This window comes from Chenopodium album, chromosome 3, assembly GCF_948465745.1.
Source record: "Chenopodium album chromosome 3, dcCheAlbu1.1, whole genome shotgun sequence".
Taxonomy (NCBI): domain Eukaryota; kingdom Viridiplantae; phylum Streptophyta; class Magnoliopsida; order Caryophyllales; family Amaranthaceae; genus Chenopodium; species Chenopodium album.
Window position 1 is genome coordinate 42,097,903 of NC_137836.1, and position 23,874 is coordinate 42,121,776.

Consider the following 23,874-nt stretch of genomic DNA (forward strand, 5'->3'; position numbering starts at 1 on the left):
CAAATCATTTTCATGCATTTAAACTAGAAGGCAATCAAATAAAGTGCTACAATAATCTCAAGTCAATAAAAATCATATCTTTCATCAATTTAAGGTATGTAATCAATCCACTATCATCATTCATCCAACATTCAACACATATTTTCCACCCCCTTCCCCTAGCTAAAAGATTAGCCTAGAGAAAGGAGATTAAACATAATAGCAAAACCAAAAATATATTCAAGAAACACAAAACAAAACATGATTAAAAACAATGAAAACAATAATAACTAGATGAACTAAAAAGACTAACAAAAATAAGCAACAATAAAGCAAATAAATAAAGCTAAAGGAAAGGATTAGAGATTACTAGAGAGAGGATTAATGAAAGATGAAAACTTGAAGGAATTGCTTGATTGGAAATTAAACTTGACCAAAATTGATTACTTGGAAGAAAATTGAGCAATAATCTACTTTTTTCTCTCTAAAAACTATCTAATCTAATCTAAAAATAAAAATGTTAAGTGTTAGTTGAGAGAAAATAACCCCAAAGGGGTATTTATAATACAAGGCTAAATAAAATAAAGTAAAAGAGAAAACTAAAAAGAAATAAAAACTAAACTAAAATAATTAAAATAACTAAACTTAAAAACCAAAAATAAAACTAAACTAAAAATAAAAGAAAATGAAAAGAAAAAGGAAAGCAAAACAAAACCCATCAAATTCCCCAAAACCCACGAAAACCATCAGCTTTCCCCCTTTCTTTCTCTTTCGATCTTGGCTGCTCTGTTTTTCTTTCCATCATCACCATCACGCATCATCAATTATCACTCAATCACCACCGTCAATCCTCATCGTCATCAATCAAGCATCAATCAAAGCCGTTCAATTCTCATTAAAAATCACGTGAAAAGCTCGTGATTGACCCACGAATGCGCGCCCGCACAGAGGTCGCACAGAGGACGCGCAAAGCTTCTGCCTCGACTCTGATTTTGGACTCAATTGTGTGCGCTTTCTGACAGGGCTGCGCGGCCGCGAGGTCTGGGTTGCTCCTTGCTGTGAATTTGGTTCGATTGGTGCGATTGGAGATGCGAATTGGTGGTGAAATGGGAGGTGAGGTTGGGTGGTTTCGGTGCGATTGGGAGGAGCAGGGTTTTGTGGCTGGTGGTTTAATTGGTGTTGCGGGGTTTAATTGGTGAGTGTGTGTGTGGGATTGCGTTGGTATCGACTGGTGGCAGAGGTGTTTAGGCTGGGCGGCTGGCGCGGCTGTGGTCGCAGGTGGAAGCTGGTCTGGTTGGAGGTGCTGCGTGGCTGGGATTGGTGGAGTTGCGATGTTGGTGTTGTTAGGGTTGTGAGGTGGTGTTGTGAGGGCTGGTGGTGAATTGGGAGAGCAGGGAGCAGGGGAAGTGATGTTGTGTGTGTTGGAGCAGGGGAGATGGTGCGGTGGAGGTTAAGGGATGGTGTGGTGTAGGTTAAGAGGTGGGCAGCAGCTAGATCGGTTAGGGGCATTGTGAAGTTTGCTCGAACCTTGGACCCCGAACACAAACTTGACTTTGAAACCCGGAGCGCCTACAACCAAAAACAACACGAGGGTGAAATAGAAAATAAAATAAATAAAATAAAGTAAAATAAAATAAGATAAATAAAGTAAAATAAAATAAAATAAAATGCTAAAACTAAAGAAATAATAAAATTAAATGAAAAGAAATAAAATAAAATACGAAACTAAAATAAATAAGAAAATGAGATAAAAAGAGAAATTATTAAAAATATAAACTAACGACTTAAACTACAAACATTAAAAGAAAGAAAAATAAAATAAAACACGAAAATAAACTAAAAACTATAGAAAATTACAAAAATACTCAAAATAAAGAATAAAAGACAAGAATAATAAAATAATAGAAATAAAGGATAAAAAGGGTGAAATTATTGGAAAGTAAGCCGGAATACGACTCAATAAACACCCTAAAAGTGACATAAAAGTCACTTATCACCTACAATCACCGATTCCCTCTATTTTCACCATCTATCTTACTCTCTCTTTTCTAAACTAGCTTTTCTCAAATACAAAATTCCGCATTCATTAGATCTAGATACACCAAGCCATATTCGAAGTGCCTTCGCCCAAGACGTGAAAGGTTTAATTTATGAGGGTTTGGTCCTAAATCTCTCTTTCAATTATTTAATTTAATTGTTGTTGATTATTATTTTCCTTGAAGTTACTAACGTGTGTATTCTGTTATTAGAAAGAGGTACGAGGCATCCAAGTAAGTGCTTTAATGGTTTTTATTGTTATTATGATATAGAAATTATGTCTAGGTTGTTATTATGATTCCTAGTATCATGTCTAGGGTAACTTCAATATTAAGTATGATTAAAAGTATGATGCCTTTCATTTTCTTCCTAATATTTATGATTGTTAGTATCATGTTAGAGCTAAAGCTTTGATTTTTATTGTTTAGTGACATGCTAGAGTTTGTTATTAATCTCTCTAGTATCATGCCTAAGGTCTTGCTATTATTATGCTTTAATATGATTATTATAATTATTTTTTATGATTATTTTGATTATAATTTATTGTTATTATGTTGCTTGATATTTATTGTTATTGATTGATCACGCCTTTATGCATGTTTAATGAGAATTAGTACTTGTAATCACGCTTAATAAGATATTAATAATCTTGTTTAGGGTTAATTTTATTATAATTCAAGTGATCGCCAATAATAGTTTTATTTGTGCATTAATATTTAACTAACATAGATAAACAGGTTTAGGGTAAACCTATTGCTTGCATGTTAGTCAAAAGCGCACATGAATACGATCAGAATAAAGTAGACGCCTATTATTAGGGCAGGTTCAATCTCTTTTAGGTTGGATTTGTACCTTCATCCTTGAACCCTATTTGGTTCAAGACCTTATGGAGTTGACGATCTCTTGGATCGTTAAGGGGCGTAACCTTCACCCTGTGAACGGTTTACAAGTTCCTAAAACTTGTTGGCGACTCTATTGCTCTAGCTTCCTTCCCTTTGGACGCCACCGTACTTTAGTGTATGATCATAGTGGGGTTCAAGCTAGGGGGTTAACGCTTGAAATATTCCCTACAGTTTTTGGCGACTCCACTGGGGAGGATTTCTATTTTAATTCCTGAATTTGTTTCGGCAATGATTTAAAATGAGTGGATGAGACTCGAAAAGTTCTAAGTATTTCATGTGCGTAATTTTGATTAACATTATTGTCATATGCATAAAAAAGATCTCATTGGAAAGACCATCCGGAATGAGTTAAAACATAGGATTTTACACGTAGAAAATTTAAGAAATATCTTTCACAACTAGGACCGAAATAACACTGCGCGAAACTGGAAAATTTTATCGAGCACAGAAAGCTGCTGAGGCATGTAGGAATTAACGTCAGCGAACAGAAGCTGGCGCCAGACATTTAACTATAGCGCCAGACGACAGCTCTGTCGCCAGGCGCTACTGCTAAATCTTGGCGCCAACCTCTATTTGCTGGCGCCAAATTCTTCCAATACCGAGCCAGAAATATGCGTTCTAATTTCGACCAGTTTTTTGTATTATATTGTTTGCTTGATCCTACTTCCTGATTGAGTTTTTCTCACTTTTCTAAAACCCATATGTGTTCTACATATGGACATAACCCTCTAGGAATTCATGCTCCATCTACTTGATTGAACGCTCTGAGCAACAAAGGGTACATTCGAGAATGATGAATTCACCAAACCATGGAGGCGAGTTTTTCTAAAACTCGCGGTGTCCCATCCACTCGCTCCAACCCTTCACGGTTAGGCTTATGTGCGGTGCATGCAAACAATTAACCATGGACCCTCTATTGACTAAACCATATCCCGAACTTTAGAGAATTAGAGCCATGGTTAGGTTGCAAACTCATTGCATCATATTGTGCGTACTTGACTAATTGTGCATTACTTGTTGTGCATATACTATGTTTTCTTAACCGTTTGTTTGACTTGTGTTGAGATTAAAAAAAATTAATGACTTAAAAAACTTTGCCTAATTAATGAATTTATTTATTAATTAATTTGAATAAATAAAGTCTAATATTTTAATCAGATTTGACCTAGTAAGACTTTAGGCATACCTTTGTTGATTAATAACACCGAAAACAGTTCCAGATTGAAGCTCTAGCATTGGCGCCAAAGTCTGAACTGTAGCGCCACTGTGTGGAGTGTGGCGCCTGGCGACAGCTCTGTCGTCTGGCGCTACACTACACAGTGCGACGCCAGTCCTGTCGTTTTGACGACAGTTCAGATTATTGATTGAGTCATCACCTAGTGTCTAATTAACCAGTTTGCTAAATAATTCGGTTAATTTTTACTGTCAATCATACCTTATTGAGTCATTAATTGAGTCTAGACACTAAGTCACATAGTCTAGCCACATGGTCATGACACGAGTCTTAACGTACCACCTACACTCACTAGTCTTAGCACACACTTTGAGTACACATCACCATGAACATGTCTTAGGTTCATGCATGAGTCGGTCTTTTCCGTCATTTGAGTTGGGGGTACATTCTATTCCTAATTCTTCACATCCCTCCATCTACATCATTTTCCATCACATTCTATTCCAATCTTTCTTCACTTCCTCCATCCATTGCATGTTGAATAAAGTTTGAGTCAAATAATTAACAATCAATATCCCCAAATTCCTTTTCTACAGTACTTGGTCGAGGAGAGAAGGGCGATTAATCAAGGACAACCTCTTTATTCAGGTCTCGCTTTTTGATAAACCGATTCGTCAAAAGAGGAAGGCTAAAAAGATAATGGCAAGTCAAGAAGAGGTCAATGAACTTAGGAATCAATTGAATGACGTGACTGAGGTGTTAAAGGATTTAACCGTCAAAATTGATGACCCTGTGAAGCAACAACAAATGAACCTCATGCAAGAAAGTTTGAGAAAGCTATCTAGTGACTATAAATTTCAGGGCATGAGTTCACACGGGGTCTCGCTGGACAAGGAACTTCTTCCGCATAAGTTCAACGCCACTGAAATCCCTAAATTCAAGGCAACAGATAACCCTTACTTCCATCTAAGAGTTTTGGAAACTATAATGAACATTAAGGGTATCGATAAGAAGGTTTTCCCCTCTCTATTCTCACTATCTCTTGAGACCGTTTGCTAGCAATGGTTCTTTTCTCTCGAGAAAGAAAGAACCTCTTCTTGGGAGTCGATAACAAACGCTTTCATAGATAGATATAAGTGCAACATCCAAGACGAAACAGACCACAAACAACTTGAGATGTTAAAACAAAAATAAAACGAAGGGTTCACTTCTTTCTTCAACAAATGGAGGGAAACTTCTGCTAATATGGTCAAAACTCCCACTGAAAAGGAATCTGTGAGGATATTTATCAAGAATCTCCAAGGGAAGTATTCAAAGCACTTAAAATACCAACACAACTTGAATACTTTCAAGGCTGTTTATAATATAGGCATTAACATTGAAGATGACCTTGTGAAAGATAATAGTGCGAGAGGAAAGAAGAACGACCATTCTTCTTCTTCCTCTCCCAATAATGAGGTACATGCTACCAACACCTCTAAATTGCGAATCCAAAGGTCAAAAAGAGTGTTCACTCCACTTGGTATAAGTTATGAAACAGCTTTCGAGAAGCTACACCACAAAGGACTAGTCATGCCCATAGGGCCTATCAAAGATCCAGTTCCGGAAGCCAGGCCACCTAAGTGGGATCCTAATAAGCACTGCAAATATCACCAAGGAAAGGTTCACGACACTGAGGAGTGTTGGAAACTCAAAGAAGCTATTCAGGATCTGATCGATAACAATGAAACTTCTGAGATTCTAGCCATCGAAGAAAATCAAACATCCTTCGATCCATCACTTCTTATCACACCTGTAGGAGAACCCATGATCGAGACAACTTATATAACCTCTCTTGATGAAGTGGCCATATTTGAGGAGGATGAAAGTCTTTTCTTAGATAATACCAGGGAAGACTCGTCAAATCTGAAAGAGGACGTTAGAAAACTACAAGATGTCATTGCCATGCTCTTGAATGTGGTAGAAGGACTAGCAAATCAGGTGATGGCCATCGAACAAAATTCTCGCCAAGGGTTTAATGAAGAACTCAATGCTCCTAAGCCACGGGCAAAACGGACCATTGAAGAATACACACCAATAGGAATGACTTATAATGAAGCTTTTGACTACCTTCGTGATCAAGGTCATATTCACTCCATTGGTCCCAGTCAAGACCCTCCATCTAAAAAACGTTTTCTCAATTGGGATCCAAATTCCTATTGTCGATACCATAGAGGTCGCGGTCACACTACCGAAAAGTGTCTTGCCCTCAAGGATCGTGTTCAAGACTTCATTGATTCAAATCTCCTTCATGTTCCTCCGCGCAATAAGAAGGCCACGATTAGTAAGGATAGTAACAGTGTCTGTAAAGGGAAGAAGAACGACTATCTTTGTTCTTCCGAAAATACCTACTCTAGTAACAGTGTTGGTACTTTCGACCTTAATGAGATCTTAGCCATGGACAATCGAGGATTTAGAAAGCAACAAAAAAGGGATTTTACCCCTATTGGAATTAGCTACGATGATGCTTTTGATCGACTCCATGCCAAGGGAATCATTACTCCTATAGGACCTCTTCAAGATCCCCACTCGAGAAGAGACTGCCTAGTTGGAATCCAAATGTGCGCTGCAAGTACCATCGAGGTAGGGGTCATGCTACAAAGAGCTGTTGGATGCTAAAGGAGGCTATCCAACATTTGATTGATAATAACAAGCTTCCCATACCTCTAGTTAACAAGAAGACTGACTGATGATAAAGCAAACAACACAAGACAAGAGGCGAGCTTCAACGACGACATTTCATGACATCTTTTTTTCTTTTTCTTTATTTACCCTTTCCCCAATAAGTCTAGCATAGGCACCTTTGTTTTCCCTTAGATTAATTTTGTAGATTCTTTCTTTTCTCCTTTTAATAAAAATGAGCATTTATTCTCTTGCATATGATCATCTCATTATATAGCAACCAAAAAAAAAAAAAAAAAAACTATGTCAAATTAAGCACAAGGTATACCAATGATTTGAGGCACCCCTTGTAGCCACATCATATTGCCTTTCACCTTTCTAATTTACAATCCTTTCTTCATAAACCACTTTGATGCCTCGTCTAATGATAGACCTTTAATTTTCCAACCCATATCTACCTAACCTTGTGATGGGACAGTGTGCAACTTATGCGATTCTAATAAGCTTGAGTGATTTCAAAAGATCAAAATAAATAGAAAGCAATAGCAAAAAAAAAACAAAAAAAATAAATAAAAGTGTACAAAAGGGTAAGTGTTCCAATGTCTTTGACATGAAAATGTCTTCGATATGAACACGTCTCAGATTGCGTCTCTTATCGAGTGCTCGGTACCGTGCCTGAGAAACATGAATGCCAAGTGAGTGATAGACCGCATGATCGGGATTGCCCACACTTATAAAAATAAATGCTAAAGCAAAAGAAAGAGCTAAAATAGAGTAGAAAACCTCAAGCATAAAAATATAAAGACTCAAACACAAGGTTGCACACCTCGGGGGCTTATCTAGGGTCTTAACCTTTTTTATCCCCATTTTCCATAACTTTAGCCTAACCACGTTACAACCCTTAAAAAGACCTTTTTGAGGTATGCACACACATGTGCGAGGTTCGGCTAGAGCTACGTTCGGCCTGATTCCTAACGGATACGTAGGCAACCTCACAACGAGGTGCGACCGTAATAAAAGTGCATTAATATTCACATTCACACACTTACACCATGATCATATCAAGGGATCTCATATGCTCATCCCTATCCATGTAGAGCTAGACTTGGGGGGTTGATCCCTACATCATTAGCTTACCTATCCTAAGTGTCACCACCATTTGACTCTTTTCAATATTTTTTTCCACACACTTAGCTCTTGCGGCCTAACTTTAGTATCAGTTTCACACACCGCACAGATACATGACAAAATATACTTTCCCTTTAGGAAACCTTTGTCATGAAATCTTAACACAACGCTGAAGCATGCCTTGTCATATCAACATCACTCCTCAATCATAATTGTCATTGCATCACGAAGTATGAAGTGCTTAGCCTCCGTGCCTAAGTTACCCAAATGCTTTCATCATTGAGTCAACCATTGAGATAGCCTGGGATGGGTTAATCCTTGCACCTTGAGAGATAGTATCAAACAACATTTGGCTAAGCTCATTCAACATGCACCTTCAAAACTTTGATTCTTTTTTGCGTCTTTCTTTTTCGGGAGAAAGTCGGTACCCTCCACAAAAATGACGGAAAATTTTTGCTTTTTTGCATTTTCTAGTCGCATAATCATCATTTCAATTCACACACAAGTCATGTTCACATTGAGTCATGTTGTGTTATCACATTGAGTCAACACTATGCACACATGTGTCAAACATTTTGAGTAGAGTCAACCTCGAGTCAATCACAGCGAGTCAAGTTTATGCCTTGAGTTGTGTCAAGTCAATGAGTCAAGCAATGCTAAACCTTAGGTCAACCCTAAGATGATTAAAGAGATTAGCAAAGTTTTATAGTAAAAAATAAATACAGGTGCAGGAGAATAGGGAAGACCCTACCCTAGCTCCAGACGAAAACATCTAGCGTCTGACAACAGTTTTTAGCGCCTGGCGCTAGATCCCAGTGTCTGGCGACAGAGTCAATTCTTGGCGCCAGATATATTTCAGCAGCGACAGAGCTCGAAGCCTCTCAGAATGGTGATTTCGACCTCATTCATCAATTTCGGGTTCCTTGGTACGCCAGTTAGCCCCGATAAGCAATTTGACATGATTAAGTAGTCGGTTTGATTACAGTCACAATAAGTGATCAACCTGATGAAAGATCGTCTCACTTAGTTTAAAGCGCCTAAGCGTTGGCTTATCACGGACATAATGGTTCATAAGCAGCAAACCGCCGACGTATTGGCATAGCGGAAGCAAAGTTCAAGCGAGCTTTAGAGATCGACAAACGTTGGTCTTTGGAAATTTTTCTTCAGAATATTATCGCAACAAACGTTCAAGTATCGAAGCTCTTTTGTTCAGAGAAGCGTGGACATATTATTCAAGCTCTATTGTTCAGAGACGCGTGGACATATTATTCAAGCTCTATTTTTCAGAGACGCGTGAACATATTATCATAAAGCTCTTTTGCTCGGAGACGCGTGGGCATATCATTCAAGCTCTTTTGCTCAGAGACGCGTGGGCATCCTACTATCAAGATTTTTATTCAGAGACGCGTGGACATATCAACAAGCTCTTTTGTTCAGAGGCGCGTGAACATATCCTAAAAAAAAAAGCTTTTTGTTCAGAGACGAGTGAACATCGAAACAACAAGATGGCATTCCATAGATTGTGGAAAGTTGTCGAAAAGCAACTGAAGGTGATTTCAGGCGAAGTTGTCTTCGATCGTGTTCCCTTAGACGTGGAAGATGGTCATAAAGCGGAAGGGGATGATTTCGAGCGAAGTTATCTTCGATAGTATTCCTTGGACGTGGAGTATTATCATAGTGGAAGAGGATTGTTCCAAGCGGAGCAATCTTCGATAGTATTCCCTTGGACGTGGAGTATTATCATAGCGGAAGAGGATTGTTCCAAGCGAAGAAATCTTCGATAGTATTCCCTTGGACGTGGAATATTATCAAAGCGCAGGAGGATCGTTTCAAGAGAAGCAGTCTTCAACATTGAAAGCAGTTACAAGCGTAGCGGTTTTCAAGAGGGATGACATTCTCTTGGCGGGAGGTCATCAAAACAACAAGGATGCGACAGCAAATCGGTTACTTTCAGAGACGTGTGCTCGACGGTGCAAGATACGCGTTTCTTAACTCTTTTATCTGTTTAACTAACGCTAGTTTGCAGGTATCGGCGTTACAAGAGTGGTTTAGGATCGCAAAACGTTCTGAATCATTCTCCGTCCCTATCGATACTTTGACTTTCGTTTTCGAAACTTGCGTTTCTCCAAACTCAGTCAAAGTGGGGGCTTCTGTAGACACCCATTTGTGTCTCCTCAAAACCAAACCCGGTGATGAGTACCTTTCACATCGAATCATAATCGAATGAAGCGAAAGTGTGGAAAGTTTAGTGATGCGGAAAGTTTTAATTTCTTTTCTCTTCTCTCTGTTTTTGAAAACTTATTTTAAGAAAATAGCCAATCCAGTTTGGTTGGTCCATGATATGGGTCCAATAGTAGTGTAGTTGGATGGGGCTTGACAAGAGCTTTCCAACGATATATTATAAGCCCAATTCCGATGAATATTGAGGAAGTTATGGCCAATTTACTGAACTGGGCCCGGTTTGAGCCTTATATGCGGCCCAATGATCTACGGGAAGCCTAATATAGATTTATCATTCCTAATGAAATTAGGAATGGTTTTAGTCTTCTAGATTGTTCTAGAAGGTTCTTTTCATTCCTAATTCAATAAGCATTGATAAATTGACTTTTGTTGACTTTTCAGAGTTTTAATTAAAATCAAAGAGCATTTTTGAGGAAAAATACGATTTTATCTTCCTGTACGGCAATTTTTATCTGATTTTAAGAAAACGTGTGAATTTCTTAATCAGCGCCAAACGCCAGCTGTAGCGCCAGGCGCCAATGCTAGCGCTAGGCGCCAAAGCGCCAATAGCCAGCGTTGGCGCTAATCAGATTTTATTTTCTGTTTTGATATTTTATCTTTTTGGGTGATTTTCTTTATAAATAACGCCGTAAAAACTCCGTTTTCATTCATCTACAATCATCCACAATCACCTAAAATCACCGATTCCCTCTATTTTCACCATCTCTCTTACTCTCTCTTTTCTAAACTAGCTTTTTTCAAATACAAAATTTCGCATTCATTAGATCTAGATACACCTAGCCATATTCGAAGTTGCCTTCGCCCTAGACGTGAAAGGTTTAATTTCAGAGGGTTTGGTTCTAAATCTCTCTTTCAATTATTTAATTTAATTGTTGTTGATTATTATTTTCCTTGAAGTTACTAACGTGTGTATTCTGTTATTAGAAAGAGGTACGAGGCATCCAAGTAAGTGCTTTAATGTTTTTTATTGTTATTATGATATAGAAATTATGTCTAGGTTGTTATTATGAGTCCTAGTATCATGTCTAGGGTAACTTCAATATAAAGTATGATTAAAAGTATGGTGCCTTTTATTTTCTTCCTAATATTTATGATTGTTAGTATCATGCCTAGGGTCTTGCTATTATAATGCTTTAACATGATTATTATAATTATTTTTATGATTATTTTGATTATAATTTATTGTTATTATGTTGCTTGATATTTATTGTTATTGCTTGATCACGCCTTTATGCATGTTTAAAGGGAATTAGTACTTGTAATCACGCTTAATAAGATATTAATAATCTTGTTTAGGGTTAATTTGATTATAATTCAAGTGATCGCCAATAATAGATTTATTTGTGCATTAATATTCAACCAACATAGATAAACAGGTTTAGGGTAAACCTATTGCTTGCATGTTAGTTAAAAAGCGCACATGAATACAATCAGAATAAAGTAGAGGCCTATTATTAGGGCAGGTTCAATCTCTTTTAGGTTGAATTTGTACCTTCATCCCCGAACCCTATTTGGTTCAAGACCTTATGGAATTGACGATCTCTTGGATCGTTAAGGGGTGTAACCTTCACCTTGTTAACGGTTTACAAGTTCCTAAAACTTGTCGGCGACTCTTTTGCTCTAGCTTCCTTCCCTTTGGACGCCACCTTACTTTAGTGTAGGATCACAGTGGGGTTCAAGCTAGGGGGTTAACGATTGAAATATTCCCTATAGTTATGTAATTGGTTCAATACATATTTTATATGCAATTTTAAACCTCTTTAGGCATGACTACTTGGTGGTAATTTGTGTTTGAAAGTTTGATTTTATTTTTAACATAATTGGAAACTAATTGCATTAAGTGTGAAATTGTTGTTCTTTGAGGCTTCAAAGTACTAAAGATTCAATCTTTAATTATGTTAAGTGATTGAAACTTTTAGTTACTAAATTCCATGAATTTTTGTTAAACTTTGTTGATTTAATCATGTTTTTTAGTTGATTGGAATCATAAAGTTTGAAACTTTGTGATAGAAATTTGTTTATCTTCATATTGGAAGATATAATTTTTCAAGGATTCACAAGTATTAAAGTTGGAATCTTTATTGAACTTATGTTCATTTTTCCAATTCCCTTTTAATTTTGTCAAAAACTCAAGATTAATTTAAATTAATTAAATTAATAGTGAGTCATTGCCCTCTTATTTTTTGTTGCACCAAGTTAAACCAATTTAATTTTAGAGTTGTTCTTGGGAATTATTTTGGTTAGATGCACTTTGAAAATTTTATTTTATGTTAGACTTGTTTAAATTTTCATTTTGCTCAATGAATTAATTCTAAAATTAATTTAGAATTGATTAGAAATGTCACACAAAATCGGGAATTAATCCCGAGGCACAAGCACGCAAACCAAGGCACAATAGCCATGAGCATCCCTTAGCCAACTAGGCTCCTCGCACAGCCCGCATGTGGCTGCCGAGGGACGATGGCTGCTGCGCTTGGTGTGTGTGGTGCTAGGTGTGTGCAAGGAGCTGTGTGCTCACTTGGTGCATGAGGGGCGTGCGAGAAGATGCTAGGCGTAGCAGTAGTGCTAGGCAACTACAGCTAGACGCGCATCGAGTGCGAGCTGCCAAGTAGTGCCCAACAGCATCACAACACGCAAGGCCGAGCTACTAGGCAAGCGCCCAGCACTTGCATGCGTATGAGTGCTCAAGGGTGCTAGCCTTGGGTAGTCGATGCACTTTTCTCTCGATTTAATTTTTCTTTTTGGCCGTTTTGTTTATTTTAATTTATTTTAATTTTTTTAATTAAAATTTGGAGGCTAGGCCTCGAGTTTTGAGTGGCATTGGCAATATTTATTTTGACAAATTTTGGGTTTTACCGGCTTAATTAATTGGATTAATTGAGTTGGATGCGGAATTTAGTGGGAGCTTCAAATATTAATTGCGCTTATTTACATAATCGGTTAAAACAACTTTGACTAGTTTTAATTAGGCGTGTTAATCGGATTAACCACCTAGATTAGTTACTAGTACGGGCATGTGTTTTATGTACTGTTACTTGTTTATCGTTGTAAAATGCATGGGCCATTCACAAATAGTGAATGGATGAATGGAATGTATATTCTCTCACAAGGTTTATGAAATGGCAACTAGTGGGGCCCGATTAGGATAGAAAATACGGATTATGATCCATGATGTATTTTTGTAAATCTATATACGGTCTGCGAAACGTTGAGTATTCTTGTACCTTAATATTTAGATTAGTCCTGATCGTAGATACTAGTATTGCATAATTATGGTCAAAGTCTTGAAGATGGAGGCTCTTGGAAGACGCAGCCATGAAGTTGCGAATGAAGACCTTTTGAAGATTTGAAGATCTCAAGGGGTCATGCTAGTTGCCAAATGCATCTCTATTTATGTTTTTCGAGATATATATATGTGTATATATATGTGTGTGTGTGTATATATATATATATATATATATATATATATATATATATATATATATATATATATATATATATATATATATATATATATATATATATATATATATATATATATATATATATATATATATATATATATATATATGTTTATGTATATGAATTATATGTTAGATGCATGTTTAGGATTTCGAATGTTGTGATGATTAATTAAGTTCACTTAAATAAACCAAAATAGAAACCGTGGGTCCCTAAATATTGAGTAAAACTTGCCATTCCAAAACAACACTTACCAACCGAACGAGGGTAGTGGTGGGCTACACCAAAGCGAGGCATCACTACCTCTACAAGGAACGTAAGGCATACTGGGTATGCAAGTTGGTTTTTGTTGTACTCAACGATATAAGTGATGGAGTCCTAACATGTCGTGGCAAAGTGAATAAATTGTTGAGAGAGCATTAGATGCAACGATTTATTCAACCAAGAGTGGCTTGGAGCCATTAGCAAAGCGTTGCTTACCTTAGGATATTAAGTGTTAAGACAAGCCAAAGCATGTTTAACCACTCTTTGTTTCTTTGGATCTTGGAATCGACTTATTCTCGCCGAATGGAGACAATTTTAATGCGTGGATAAGACGTTTAATATGATTGAAGATTCACATGAATACCTTTTAATTTTCAAACTTATTATGTTATTTACTTGATAAATGGTTATACTTTGCACTTATATTTGTAGAATTCCAAATCAAACTGTATTGCTTTCCATGATTGGTAACGGAAATCTTTGAGAATGGTTCTTAAAGAAAATTAAAGCATTTCTAAAATACAATTCTCGTGAATGACTTTTATAACAAAGTCCGAAAGGACGGTTGGACATCATGTATTCAAAATACTAGGTAGTTTTGATAAAAACATGAAGTACTGAGTTGCAAACTCAAATTGTCAATATTGACAACCAACATATCTTTTCGCTTAATACATAGATGAGTAGGACTCATTGATGTAGTAATTCAAGCGTGAATTAAAGGAAAAGATGGAACTTTGTTTTACGGCGCATTAGATGCTTAATTATGCCTAACAAAGTATAAAAGTCAAAGACTCTTAAAGAAATGGTTCTTAAAAGATTAAGAGATAAAGTATGATAAGAAATATATGAAACGAGGAACGAAGAAAAGGAATAAGATTCCATTTCAACCCATGAGTTCATATTATTGTAGTTAACTTAGCAATTCGTTATCTTCACAAGTATCGGATACTGCTTGAGTGTTCCACTTTGAAAATGACCTCAAACTATTGAAGATAAGCTAAGTTATCGACTTACAAGCTAAGAATGAAACAATTGGTGCTACATCAGTTGTAAGGACATATGCTTTGTTTAAAGACCTTTAAGCTAAGGCTGGAACAAATAAATGGTTATTGTGTTCCATAATCAGCAATTGATCCGTTTACACACAGAAAGACTCACATTCAAAGCAATGAGCAATAGTTGTAAATTTATTTGAATTGTATGGTTGTCTAAACCATGAGTCAAGAATGCTTGATTATAAACAATCATTATCTTAACATGATAAACTAGCAAAAGCTCAAATTCTTGGGCATGATTTGCGTTCCGAACATCTTTAGCAATGTCACATCGACAAGAACGTACTCAAGGCTCTATTAGATAGCTCTTGATAGTTGATCAATTCGGAATCGTTCTAAGACAAGCAAGTCTTACTTGTTGAAACCGACAAAGTAAAGAGCTATTGTTCTTGGTATAGACAATTGACTCCGAAAGCTAAAGAGGATTCATTTACTTCAATGTCTCATAAAGAATTTTAAAGAATATGGCTATATTCATCAAATGTGAACAAACTTGACCTTGAATAGTTCAAGAATTCAGTGAAGTACCGAATCGACTTGGCAAGATATTAAAACATCTAGACTAGATCGAGCGATGTTTGCTTGAGCCAAGCGTGACCATCACAAACTAATGAAATTGAAATTTTCATAAATAACTCTACAAAGAACATAGTGTGTCTTCACGGAGACCTCGATGCCATTTAAAAAAGACTCGAACAATGATGGATCACATCCCTTCCTATAAAGTTCTTAAGATTTGCACGAAGAACTAATGTTACACTAAACAAAATGTCAAAGCTAAGAAAGGACGCCATATTCAATTATGGATAGAATTATCTTCTAAATGTCTTTTCAAGTATATGTCTAAAACTCTTAGCCACAGTGGGAGTTCATTGGCTTAGTGGGAGCTAAGTGACTCAATAGGAGCTCACCAGCTTAGCAAGAGCTAGGTAGTTGAGTGGGAGCTTAATGGCTCATTAATGGCTAAGATAGCTCAAGTGGGAGCTAACTGTTTGTTTCATCACAACAAACTTTTACTCAAAGACAATATACATGTCTCTTTGTAAGCATTCAAGTGAGACCATGGGCATTACCTCCACTACCTAATTGAGATCATAGTGTTTGTTGCTCTCAGTGGTGTCATTCTGGAAAGTAACACATTTCCAAAACGACAAGTGGGAGGAAAATGAACTCGATGACCATCGAGCTTAGCAACAAACTAGAACTGAGAATCTCGGAAGACCTTAAAAAGGCTTTGTGAGATTACTTGATCAAGAATACTCAAAAGGACTTTACAAGTTCCTTAAAAGAGAATTCATTTCTCACAAAACTTTTGAAAAGTTGGAGTAAGATCAAGAATATCAAAGGGCTTTGGAAGCGCTTTGAAACTCAGTGTTTGATGCAATAACCCCGTATAGGTATAGAATTAACCAAAGGCTTGGGTGGAATCCTATAAATTTCTATTAAGTTAGAAATAAACCTAAGACTTACAAGCATAATATTTACTATTAGATAGTAAAGGAATAATGTCTTGTAAGATAGCTACGACAAATCCAAATTTTGAATAATGGTTAGAGGCCATAAAAAAAATTTGAGATAGACTCCATGTTTGAATATCATGTTTGAAACTTGATTTATTTGCATAAAGGGTGAAAGACCCATCGATTGCAAATAAGTTTTCAAGGAGAAAACTAACAAATGTGGAAATGTATATGCATACATAGCTAGATTGGATGAAAAGGATACAATTAAATTCACGGAGTTGATTTTAATAAAATCCTATTCACCAATCAGAATGCTAAAGTCTTTTCGTGATTGTTTTAGCAAAATTGCTCATATGAAATATGGAAAAATAGATACCAAAACTGCCTACCCAAAATAGGGTTTTGGAAGTGACTATGGAATAGTCTAAGGGTTTTGAAATTCTAAATAATGCTAGATTTGAAAGCAAGCTCAAGGAATCTGTCATGGGATTAAAGGAAGCATTGCATATAGGAATTGGAACGTGTTTTCTCATAAAGTTTATAATAGGATTGACTTATGGAGAAGCATAGAAATTCTCATGAATAAGAAGTTTAGTCGGAGCAAAAGTAAAGGTCCAACGAGAAGTTTACGAACTCTATTGTGAAATAACTATCAAATGCTAAATGCTTAGATTTGAAAATATTTTCGACAATGGACCAAGCAAAAGACGATACTTAGTACGTATTGGGTATTAAGTTCTATTGTATAGACTTAATAAAATGTTTGAACATGTAAAGGAGTTTATCGTGTTAAACATGATTGAAGGACTTTGAAAGAATTTCAACCCGTATGAATAAAAATAAGTAAATGTTTGAACTAAGTATAAGCTAGGCTAAATACTAGGTCAAACATGAAAGACTCTAATAGAGACTTTCAACCATATCACACAACAAACTATTTAGCAAAGACTCAGTGAAACTGAATGAGCTAAAATGACAAATTGATGGAATAAGATTGAGAATTACTCTGCAATTTAATCCATCATGTATGCTGTGATATGGAATCGTCGCATGACTTACTTGCTTAGAGCATATGAAGTATGTATGTAGTACCAATCAACCTGAATCTATGTAATAGATCGTTGGATTATGGCCAAGAACATCCAAAGTACTTGGATAAGTAACAAGATGAGTTCTTCACTTGTGGAAACAAACACGATTTGAGAATTCATGTTGCAAGCACAAACCTAAACAAGGATTAGATCCTTAACAAGGAAGCCGTTTATAAGTACGAGCTTAAATGAGTCGTGGCTTGATAATGGTAACATAAACGTGGATCCATGTGTAATGTGCAGGAATTTAAGGAAAATTTCCATGATCACAAGTGATTAGGGTATCCCAAATCATTGTGAGCTGTTTGGAATGAAACCCAAGCAAAGCATCATTAGGAAGGCTACTAAAATATATGTTGAGAATATTATTGCCTTAATGGCGATAATAAAGAAGATGTTCTATGGAAAGTTCGTTGCTGAACTTTAATGATTGTAGGTTGTCAAGTTGAAGGTCTCAATCATGAAAATGAGTGGGAGCCATCACTTGGACAATAAATCCTAAATCACATATAATCCATGACACTCTCAAATTTTATCATCTTATTATGAAAGTCATCAGTAATGAAGATGCTAAGATTAGCAAAGTAGTTATAACTAAACCTATGCAATAAGTGAACAACAACATTTACAATTGCATGAAAGAAATAAAGCATATTAGATATGGGTGTGATTTTTATAGATTTTTTATAAAGAGTGATACTCTTAAAACATTCGGAAAAACCATTTATCATAAGATGAATCATTCAGGTTTTGGAGTAATTTAAAATTTCATGCAATTTTTATCGCTCCGTTTGCTATTTAATTTTGGTTTAGAATTAAATAATGAGTCCATTCGATTCTGGGAATATTCAAAATAGGGTATCAAGACCAGTCTTGGTAAGAAAACACCTATTAAGTGAACATTGAATATTATAATCGAAAATTATCCCTAATCTAGTACATTTAAACGATGGACGATTAATGACAAATTGAGATTAGTGTATAGTCTTTTTTGTATAGCACCATTCCTTGTGCTACGAGGACATGATTGTCATAAATCATTTGCACAGGTATTGGTTTAGAACCATACTGGATCGACCTATGAGAATACGTTAAGAGATTAAAAATCTTCATAAGTATACTTCTCATTATGGCTATTGGAACCTATTTCCTCGACCATGAGTATTGTGAGTTCTCTTGTTTGAGTACTAGTCCGCTTTGATGTTGTCAAACGTCTGCCGTAATAGGGGAATATAACGGCAACACTCGGGCGACTAGGTCCTCTTATTAAGAGGATCTACATTACAAGACTGGGAATGTCCCCCTACTAATAAAGAGAAGCTAAGATATCTTTGTGGTATACAAGGCCTCTCGTAGAGCGAGACTGTGAAAATGCATTGTCGTGCTCGGGTGGATATTAGAAATCATCTGTTTATTGACAGTCAGACTCAAAATCGAGAAACACTCCTGGACGTAATAGGGATGACAAAATAATCTTACCTTATAGTTCATGAAGAGACATTAAGCGAAAAAGGAAAAAGGTTGTACACTAAATGCGCACTTGTCCGGAAAGACAAGTGGGAGATTGAAAGGAATTGTGTCCTTCGAACAAGTGTACTATTCCGTTAGTGGGTTCAGAATTATTAGAAAGCTAATATATTCAGTAAGGTCAAGTGATAGGAATGCCTAGTTGGAGGCCGCTTCCGATCAGTAATATTAATTGTAGACACCTAAAAATGTCTCCCCAAATCCAAACCCGATGATGAACAATCTTTCACCGCCATTATTGGTCCGGTTAAGTATTTAATCTTTGGGTGCTTAAATCCATATTTCCATTTCATAAACCAACCCAAATTCAAGCCCATTTCCCCAAACCATAACTTATTTTCCTCTTTACGTGCCTTTAAAGCCAAAATAATTCATTTCGTGTCCTTTAAAATCAATCATTTCATGTCCTTTTTATAAAAACGTGTATTCCATTTTATTTTGGTCCATAAATTGGGTCCAATGATTGAATAGTTTGATGGGGCTTTAAAAGATCTTTCCAATGATATATTATAAGCCCAAATCCAAGTTATAACGAATAAGTTATGGCCAAAATATTAACTTGAGCCCAAACCTAACCTAAGCCCACCTTACCTACGACCCAATGATCATGTGGAGGATCCAAATTATTTAATCCCATTACTAAACCAATTAGGATTAATTTGAATCTTCTATAAGATCTTAATTATTCTTTTTGAAAAGATAAGATTAAAGAGTTTGAAATTGAATAAAACTCCTTTTTTGAAAGTCCTAATTTTATTCGAATTGAAAGACATCCAAAGATAGACAGATATTATTTTCGTGCCTCATATTTTTTATCCAAATTTTATATGTTTGGATGTCCCTTGAAATTATCTTTCCAATGATATATTATAATATAAACTCCGAGCTATACTGGAAAAGATATGAATAATATGTCAAACTTTATCCAAAACTGACACCATCTCACTATTTCGGTCATATCTTTTTTTCTATAAATTTTTTTAATCTGATTTCAATTGTTTTAGAAATAAGACTTGAATAGCTTTTCAACGATATCTTATTTTTATTTTTCCAATTTCTGGATCAAAATATATGATAAAAACAAAAACCGCAAAACTGATGTCTATCGCCAGAGTTTTATCCGATTCGAATTCTTATCTTTTCTTGATTCTTCGACCCTCTTTTTTCCTTATAAATAGAGGTCATATCACCCCTTTTTTAATCATCAACAAGCTTGATCACAAATTTATTTTCTTCTCCCTCTTTAGCCTAAACACTAGCCTCCCCATTCTTTCACCATTCTTTCCTTAAGCATTCCAAAGAGTCTATACTAAACCCGAGGTTCCGTCTTTAAATCAAGGCGTGAAAGGTATAATTAACCGAGGGTTTGGATCAAATCAAATCTATATTTATTTAATTTAATTTTCATTTGATTTATATTTTTATTGAAGTTACTAACAATTTATTCATGATGTAGCAATTTAAAGGAACGCGCGGAATGTGAGTAATTAATTAATTTAATTACTTATTTTATTTTTAATATTGCTAGCATCATGATTAGGTTATTTTATATTTGATTTGACTAATGATATTATGGTTAAATTTTTTTTAATATTAATGTTTATTCTATTATATTTATGATCACCGTATTGCATGTTTAAAGGGAATATGTAATTGAGAATCACACCTAATAAGATAATTTGGACAACCGGTTTAGGTTCCTTTTTAATCTTGTTGTTTAATCAAGTGATCACAATATTTTAGAGTAATGTGTTGCATTAATATTAAACCAATTTAAAATAATAATAGTTTGGAGCAAATTGAATTTTTGTTTGTATGCCTTTGAGATCGCAGAATTCACTTTTCACTATAAGAATCGAGTAGAGGCCAATACGGGCGAATGTGACTCCATGACTCACTTCGTACTATCATCCCCGATCCTCCTTTCGTGGTTCTGAACCATATGGATTTAGTAATCTCATGGATTATAAATGGGGTGTAACCTTCACGGGTTAGTTGTTGTTGCCTATTGTTGTCCTTATATTCGTGGTTTCCTTTTATGATCCATGAACGGTTTACAAGTTCTTTAAAAACTTATTGGCGGCTCCCTAATATCCTTGTCCCTAATCATATATGTCAATTCCCACTTCCTATGAGTGTCAAGCATATTCACACATGCTTTCAACGTAGCCGCACTTCGAGCGACGCCTACATTAATGCATAATTAATATTACAGCTTAATCTTGATTGACCCCTTCGGGTCACACCCTCAGCAGTAAACGAACCGACTCGACAAATTAATTCTGAATAAATTAATTCGTCGCCCGAGTATTAAATATTTAGACGTCGGTAATTCGAGCTTGGAGCGTCGAAACCGAGCGTCAGAGAATCTCAAATGTCAAGGCAAAATTAAGGATTTGGCGAGACGGGAAAATGCTTCAAGTAACAAGTAAAAACCTATCCACTTGAAAGGCTAGGAAAAGCGCGCCCAATAGAAGTGTGCCAAGTGATAGCACACATGGAAATACGCCATGTGGCAGCACATGTGGCAGTCACGTTGGCAGCGACCACGTTTGCAGCCACCAAGTGGCAGCGTACCACGTAGGCAGCGTGCTACGTGGCAGCGTGCCACGTAGGTAGCGAGCCACGTAGGCAGCGAGCAACGTAGGAAGCGTGCCACATGGCAGTGCGCCACTGTGGAGACACATGTGGCAAGGGCCGTGGACCCGGGGCGATGGGTCATTGACACGGGCAAAAATAAAATGGCCCAACCGAACCAAACTTGGGGCTCAAGGCTGGGTGACACATGGTTAGTTCACATTGCATGTGAAATGCCTTGGGGACCATGTGACACTTGTTACTTGTCCCTTGGTTTATTTAACTAAGGATTGAATTCATGAATCTTTCCATGTGGGATCTTTTTTGGAAAGTCCTAAATTGAAAGATGAGTGGAATTCACAAGCTATCCTTCCTTATAAATAGCCAAAGCATGGCATGAGAATTCCTTGCTTGAGTAGGAGTTCAATAGAGCATTGCATTAGCAAAAACTCTTAAACTCATATAATACTCGGGTTTTGGTTCGACCTCGCAAACCTCGAGGTAATGGACCTAAAAGTCGCTAGTAGTTTTTGCGGGTGGATTTCCGTAGGAGGCTCGCGTATTTTCGGAGCTTAAGCTTTCAAGTAAGAGCCCGACTTTGAGGGCGAAGCACGCTTTAAAGGTAAATTTCGATTTTATTCTTTTATGTTTATTTGTTATGCTTTATGGTTTTATTAATTGCGAGTGGTTCTTTGGGCCGGGGTTGTTTCCGCGGTGAGTCGGACTCACCAAACCCCAACACAACTTACCTTGTTGCACTTGTTTTTCAAGCATACAACATTCAACAAAATTTCTCACTAGACAACTATATAATTTATTTAGCGTTGATTACGCATCAAACAGGTTTCCCCACTAACCTCCCCCAATATATTGAGGTTACTAAAACGGAAGCTAACCAAGCCAGCATCAAAAACCACTCATAAGTGGCAAAATTCCTTTGCATAATTATAATAAAAGGAATGTACAGCGTCTTGTACTCTAGTAGAAGTTATGATCAAATATAAAGTCACATAACTCCCCCCATGTGTTCATACTCAAGGTATATACGTTGTAAGAGTTTTGGTGTGTAATCTCTTTCACTTTACGTTATTTACAGATTATTAAATTTGGTGATGACTCTCAAACCATAATCATTCAGTCAACAATAAATATTCAAACAATCAAATATACCAATTTAATTCTTGAGGTTAGTGACCACATAATATTTAATGTTGAACCCTTTTTAAATCTACCTCGGTGCCAATGACACCCTAAACGCATAAAGCGTCACAAATCCTATCCCTTGGTGTTAAAATTACCTTAAGTGCACTAAGGCACCAACATGTAATTTATTCCTCGTGTACTTAGACACTTACATAGCTCCATTCCCATGCTTAAAGCAACAATAAAAATTATATGAACCATAACAAAAATTTTTTAATATTCCTAACCAAATTAAACTTCTAGTTTAATTAAACATGCTCTCTAACATGCCATAAATAAAAGTTTGGTTCATAAACAATATTCCAAACTATAATTTTCCATCCATTAATCCATCACAAATAAATCATGCTTCATAATTCAATCACTAATAACATTCAAATCATAATTTCCATTCCAAATCTAGCATGATACTACTTGTAATCAATTAAACACATTTAGCATGCTACTACATCAATAAAATTATGTTAAGTACGCAAACGTACCTTGTATACGATCTTAAAATCACCACGACTAATAGAAATAACTCACTTCGAAGTCTCCTACAATTTAAATCATAGAAGAGTATTAAAATCCTCTCTACACAAATTTCCAGCAATATATACTATTATAAAACCCCTCAAAATTTAATTAAATAAGCTGAAATTATATTTAAAACATCATACTTTAATCCCAATTAATAGGTAATTGAAATTCCTTAAAGAAACTTGTTTCTTAATGCACTACAAAAAATATCACCATTATATTTTAATGAAAACTTGTTGTAAGCTTAAAACACTTTAATCAAAGGTTTAAACCATTATATATCATAATCCTTCAATAATTCATAAAACAAGAACCTAGGGTTTAAAAAATTGGGGCTTTTCAATTAAAAATAAAATCTAAAAAAAATTAAATTACATAATACTCATAATCAAATATAAAAAATCAAATCACAAAACTCATCATTAATAATTAGATCTAAGATTAAACTACTTTTTAAAACAAAGTTTTAATTTTATTTTGTTCAAAAAAGGGGGTGGCAGCCGACAACCACCACGGCTGATGCCAGTGGCCACCGCTGCTGGTGGTGGTCGGCGATGAGGGGGAGCCGAGAAGGGGAAGGGGGAA